Raw genomic sequence first — 6,683 nt, 5'->3', positions numbered from 1 at the left:
GTGACTGTTGAACGTCAAAGGTGACGTTCTCATCCCCAACTCTCAAAATCAACTTACCCTCGCAGACTTCGATCAACGCCTGTGTAGTGGCAAGGAATGGTCGGCCAAGAATAAGTGGTACACTATCATCATCGTTCATCTCCAGAATGATAAATTCCACCGGGAAGATGAACTTGTCGACACGAACAAGCATGTTCTCGACCATTCCTTGAGGGTATTTAACAGAATGATCAGCAAGCTGGATACCCATCCTGGTAGGCCTCGGTTCGCCTAAGCCTAACTTGCGATAGACGGAATACGGCATGAGATTAATGCTGGAACCAAGGTCAGCCAGCGCATGAATAACCGTATCATCACTCAAGATGCAGGGAATCGTGAAAGTCCCTGGATTGGCCATCTTCTCTGGTAACTTCCTCTGTAGGACAACAGAACAGCTAGCACTCAATGGGATGGAAGCGACCTCGGCAAGCTTCTCCTTATTCGAAAGAATATCCTTGATGAACTTCGCGTGTTTAGGCATCTGAGTCAGTGCCTCAAGGAATGGAATGTTAAGGTGAAGCTGCTTCTAAAGATCAAGAAATTTAGAATTCTGCTCTCCATCTGTCTCTGCGGAGTCTCCTGGGGTATGGTACTCTAGGTTTGTAGACTCTCGGCGGCTCGCTCGGTAGCTGTTGTGTCTCGGCCTGCGCTGAACACCCTGGCTATTCCTCTGATGCACCTGGGCCGGTGGAGACTCCATCTGAATCTCCTCATCCACCTGCTCCTCTCTATCATCAACCGCAGGCTCCTCGACGACTCCTTCTCTAGACCTCTGCTGAATCCCGAGCTCATCTCGTGCCCCTGCACCGCTCCTCGTTGTCACAGCTTTTGCGAATCCCTTCGGGTTCTGCTCAGTGTTACTCGGTAGCGTACCCTACGGTCTCTCGTTCAACCGACTCGCTATCTATCCCATCTGCCGTTCGAGACTCTGACTCGACGCTCCTTGATTCCTCGTTAAATGCTTGTGCTCCCGAAACCTCTCATAGGTCTCCTTATGTCGGGAATCCTCTCGTGTCATAAGCTGTGACAACATCTGCGTCTACTGCGCCATCATTTCCTCCAAAGTGGGCTTCTTCTCTCAACTGCTCGCTCCCTCACCGACATCCTGAAACAAACTCTGACGCTGCTGAAAACCGGACTGATTCCCGCTCCTCCTGTTAGAATTCTGATTGCCTCTCCATCCCGAGTTATAAGAATTGAAAGAATTTTGATTTCGGTTTGGATTTCCTTTAAAGTCTACGGCCTCCTCCTGTGAACTGACTGGGCACTGAACGGTATCATGCCCTCCTCTGCATATCTCGCACAACTTGCTCTTCGTCTACAAGTCCTTCACAATCTGAACTAATGCCTCTACCTATCTCGTGAGTGCAGTGGTCGTGTCCAAGGAATGAATGCCGCGTGAAATGGAATCGACGGTCTTACCACCCTTGGTGGGCGGTCTCTGGTATCCACTCATAGCTAACCCGTTAAACAAAGCGATACACTCATCCGGGTCCTTCGTCGTCAGCAAATTTTCTCCCGCCGCCGTGTCAAGCATGTTTTGCGTCACGTACGTCACTCCATTGTAGAACTTCTCGACAACCGCCCAATCTTGCAAGCCGTGGTTCGGGCACAACGCTAACAGATTTTTGAAACACTCCCATACCTCGTAGAAACTCTTGGTGTCCTCCATCTGAAAAGAATGAATCTGATTACGTAGACGAGCGGCCTTAGCCGGAGGATCGTATTTCTCAAGGAATTGGGTCTGCATGGCAGCCCAAGTAGCTATGGAGCCTTGTGGGAGGGACTCGAGCCAAAGACTCGCTTTATCGATGAGTGAAAACGGAAAAACGCGGAGTTTCATGGCGTCTTCGGATACGCCGGCTAGATGGAAAGTGTCGCAGAGACGCGCGATACGAGTGAGATGATGATGCGGATTTTCGTGAAGTAACCCGTGGAACTGAGCAGAATGAGAAATGGTATTCAAAATGTTCGACGGAATCTGCCAGTTCGCGTTAACTCCAATGGCGGGTGGTGCGATGCTGGATGTCTCGCCGGCATTGGCCGGACGGGCCCGGTCTGCAACTGTCCTCCTCGGTGGTGGATTGTCGCCCATGATCCTATTTCTATCGACAAAATTGGAAGATGTAGGAGATGAGGATAAACCGCCAACAGATGATGAAGTGGATGATGGTGAAACGGTGCGACGTCTCTCACGAAACTCTCTCTCAAGCTCGGTAAATGCTTTAGTGTCAGGTGGTCCTTGAGATCGAGTCTGTCGCATAAAACTATAATTAGAAATAAATTTAACTAAACTATTCTAACAAATAAGCAAAACAAACAAAAATAATTACAAGTAGCACACAAGGTAAGTCCTAACTCGAGTCGCTATCAAAACGCCTAAAACCATGTCCCCGGCAACGGCGCCAAAAACTTGATGTGTGTCAGATAACTCTCACAACTATGCTTTAATATTAAAACGAAAATCCTAAAACCACACACAACCAACAAGTGTACCGATCAAAAGTAGTATAGACCTAGGAAGTCCGAGTATCGAACACGTGGACACGTAAGACGCTAACGATCACAAACCCTAGACAAAACCTACCTAAGAATAATATTTAATTTATTTTTGATTTTTAATTACTTAACTGAACTAACCTAACTGACTGACGAAACATACCAAAAATAGAAAACTTAACGACAAACTAACTGTGTTAACTTCGGATGGAGAAAAACGTCTACCTTGGTCTGAATCAAACTGTAGGCCTAACAAGCTAATGGATTGAATGATATCTAGACACCGGTCCCTAAAGATGACACGACTAAGGATCGCTAGGGCTCACTGGATTACCTCTCGGTCTCACTCAACAAGCCTAAACTACTCAAAATCGACTAAAACGACCAAACCGGGAAACAATTGCTAACGTGTTCTAATGTTGACTCACCTCTCGGTCTCAACAACACTCGACCCTAATGGCAATGAATACTACACAACCAAGGATAGAGGAACAATTCAACTTAAACCAAAATAGATCAACTAATCGCTCAAAACACCTAAATCTGACAAGAAACGAACTCGCTCTCGCACAATCCTTATTCTAGCATGCAAAGGTAAAAAGACGACCCTAACTTCTTATCACCTCTCGGTCTCTAAGAAGGTGCCTAACCGCTGTACTTAATTCAATAAATCATGCAACAAAACCCTACGGTGGTACCTACCGCAAACAAACCCTAAACACAAAGTCTAGAATCAAACGATGCACCGATCAATCAATACAAAACTAATCAACCGACACAAGAGGTTTATGCAATGAATCACCAAAATTTCCAGCCCTTAAACACAACCTATTTCATGTCTAAATCAATCTTTACAATAACAATTAACTTCTATCAATCAAACAATCCAACAAGCTCATCAAACATTAACAATTATCATCATTCCTAGGTAGAACTAACAAGTTTAGCCTCTAATCATATTTGGACAGCCATGATCACTTAATAAAATCAACATTAAACTCATCTCAAACATCTTAACAATCATCCAACAATCAATATCAATCATAAACAAGTCAATCTCTAACACAATTGCAAAACTATGTAATCAATTAAACAAGTAAAACAATATGATGAACAATGTAAAAATGGAAGGATATGGAGTGATTCCGGGCTGCCCCTTGGCTGTAAAATTGATGGTAAACGATCACGAGACTTGTCCTTGCCTTCTTCTTCCTTCCCTAACCGCCAAGACACCAAGACCTAGCTTGCAAAAAACTTTTTTCTCTTGTTCCTCCTTCTGCGGAGTTACGATCGGCAGCTTGGCTGTCTCTGGGTTTTTTTTTCTTTTTTTCTTATAATATTAACAAGAGGCTTGGGCTTTTCCATGATGCATATGGGCCGGGCTTTGAGTTTTACTTGGAAACATATGCGTAAGAAGCACATAAACTGCTCGAAAAGTCCGGTTACTTTCTTTCTTTCACCCAAAACCTACAAGATGAATAAGATTGTATAAAACCTATATAAAACAAATAAAAAACATAAAATATAGTATAATACGTAGATAAAAGGTGCGGAAAACAAGTGTGTTTTACAACACATCAAACTTCTATCGGCACCACTATCAAGTAATACAGAAGCATATTGATCAGAAACAACAAATGTACTTGTTACTACGTTCGGGTCTTGTCGTGCTTCTCCTGACCCGATAACAAACACGCGTCCTCTAGGTGCACAAGAAGTCGATGCTTGGTTTCGACCGGTGACTGCTCCTCGATTCAGCTTGGGGCAGTCCCTTCTAAAGTGCTCCGTGCTCCCACATTCAAACAAGCACAACGATTCACTACGGTTGGGTTTTGCTGAGCGGGTTGTTGACAAATTGGTTGCGGTCTCGGTAGTTGGGGATGGCAGGGTTGGGTTGTCTGGGCTGGTCGATTAACAAGCTCTATACCGATTCGGAAATTGGGACCAATATTGTGTCATGTCCTTCCACACCTTTGACATATTATTGGTCTACACTCGCCCACATGATGAAAACTACATTTATCACGCTTCGGCCAGGGCCCCTTGTACCTATCTCGTTTCACCTCAGAACTGCTCATGACGTAATTTTGTATTGTTGGGCGTGCACGTTTATTTGCTTGTCTTCCTTGTGGTCCTGTTCCATAATTGGTTCGCTTCATACCCGATGATTCTCCGGCCATTCTCAATACTCCACTTCTCACTAAGTCAAAAGTTACAATGCTGGCCTGAGTCACGGTATTCTCAAACGACGTGTGACCCACATAATTCACCAAACTCCTCACTCCTGGGGCAAAACCCTAAATGTAAGGTTCAATTCGTTTGTCTTTAGGAGTTACTAACCATGGTACTAAGCGAGCCAGTTCATTGAAGTGGTTCGTATACCCCAGATGATCCGCTCCTTTCATCTCTATACTCCAGAGTTCATGTTCTAACCTCTGTATTTCGTTCTTTGGGCAAAAATGTTCTAGCATCAATGTTTTAAGTTCAGCCCATGTCATGCGATTAACTGTATATTGACCTTTTATTTGCACCGTAGTGTTCCACCACATCTATGCGTGATCCGTAAACGTAGAGGCGACATACTTAACAATGCTTTCGGGTGGACAATTGCTGATATTGAGAACAAATTCGGGTGGACAATTGCTGATATTGAGAACAATGCTTTCGGCTCTTCGGTACCGTTGAAGTCAATCGGTTTACAGGCCATAAAGTTTTTGATTGAGTATTTTCTCCGAGGGGGATTAGGGTTGTTATTGTTTGTGTTCGGTGGAGGGTTATTGCTGTTGACATTATTTTTATCAGGTGGGGGATTATTTGCATTGGGAGGGGCGTTTGTATTAGGTGGAGGAATGTTATTTGTGACAGTTTCCGTATTGTTTGGTGGAGCATTATTGTTTGGCAGTTGACTTGTTTGTATATTTGCATTCACCCCGGCAGTTACTTGTGTTACAATAAGTGGAATCGCTGCCTGCATTTGCCGAGCAATCATCTCGGCTATTTCTGCTTCAGTCATAGGGATTGCTTTCTTTGGGGCCATTCTATAATGATTATCAAATATAAGCCAATTAATGCTAATTCCAGCATACAATATATTTTAGCAATAATCACAATAAAGGTTGCATAGTAAATCAAATAACACACTGGTATTTCATAAACTGCTCTGTATATAAAAAAGGTACATATACTTAGCCTGATAAAGGCCAGTGCTTGCATTTATTTATCAAAACTTGTCACTAAGTGATTGTTAGACTTAACCCTGTAAGGGTCAGTGCTTGTAATAGTACATAAAATCATACTCCATGTCAACATAACATACTACTATATGCATACATGTAGTGTCAAAAGTTCACATATACTGGTCTGTAACATCCTACATCTATCCATACAAACGATGGACTAACCATAAACATAAAAACAACAACATAGTGATCACCCAGTAACAGCTCCACAGTCGGACTGTCACCGTATCCAAACACCAACTGTGGTAGGCATCTGACTGCTGCAAGTTCAGTACTATCTGCTGCAATGTCAATAAGCACTAGGTCACGTCTCTCCTCCCTTGGTTAATGTTAGCTATGGCTATCGAGTGGTCTATCACACGGTCAGTCAGGACATCCATCCAAGGGTTGTTTCCTGCGTTTGGAAGGTCAGGGCGAGGGGTAGGTATACTCAACAAACGGGAAGATGAAGTATCTACCAATTACTTCTTCTTCAACCTCTTCCTCATCCTCCTCCGGATCCTGTTTTGGGTCCTCCTCTGGATCATCCTCTGGGTCCTCCTCTGGATCCTCCTCAACAGATATTACCGGTTCTTCCTCCGGTACGTAGTCGTTATTTCTTGCCATGTCTGTGCACAAAGGTTAGTTATAAGAATAATATCTATTGCTAGTGCTAACTATTTTCGGGAAGGTTAATTAATTAAGCCAAATTTAATATTAATTATATTCAAATATAATATTAGTTTTATTAAAATTTTAATTTTAATTATTATTAGAATTAATACTGAATATAAATGAATATAATATTCATAATAAAATTTACCGTCATCGACAGTATCGTACGTATACGTATTTATATACCTTGATTCAGATAAGCACGTATGCGTGTTACATATATATATACTTACACATTACCTTTTATACACA

This window comes from Bidens hawaiensis, unplaced genomic scaffold, assembly GCF_021521415.1.
Source record: "Bidens hawaiensis isolate Kalapana, Puna unplaced genomic scaffold, B.hawaiensis_p1.1 tig00002307_1, whole genome shotgun sequence".
NCBI classification, from domain to species: Eukaryota; Viridiplantae; Streptophyta; class Magnoliopsida; order Asterales; family Asteraceae; genus Bidens; species Bidens hawaiensis.
The sequence above is the reverse complement of the archived record's forward strand: the minus strand, read 5'-3'. Positions refer to the sequence as shown.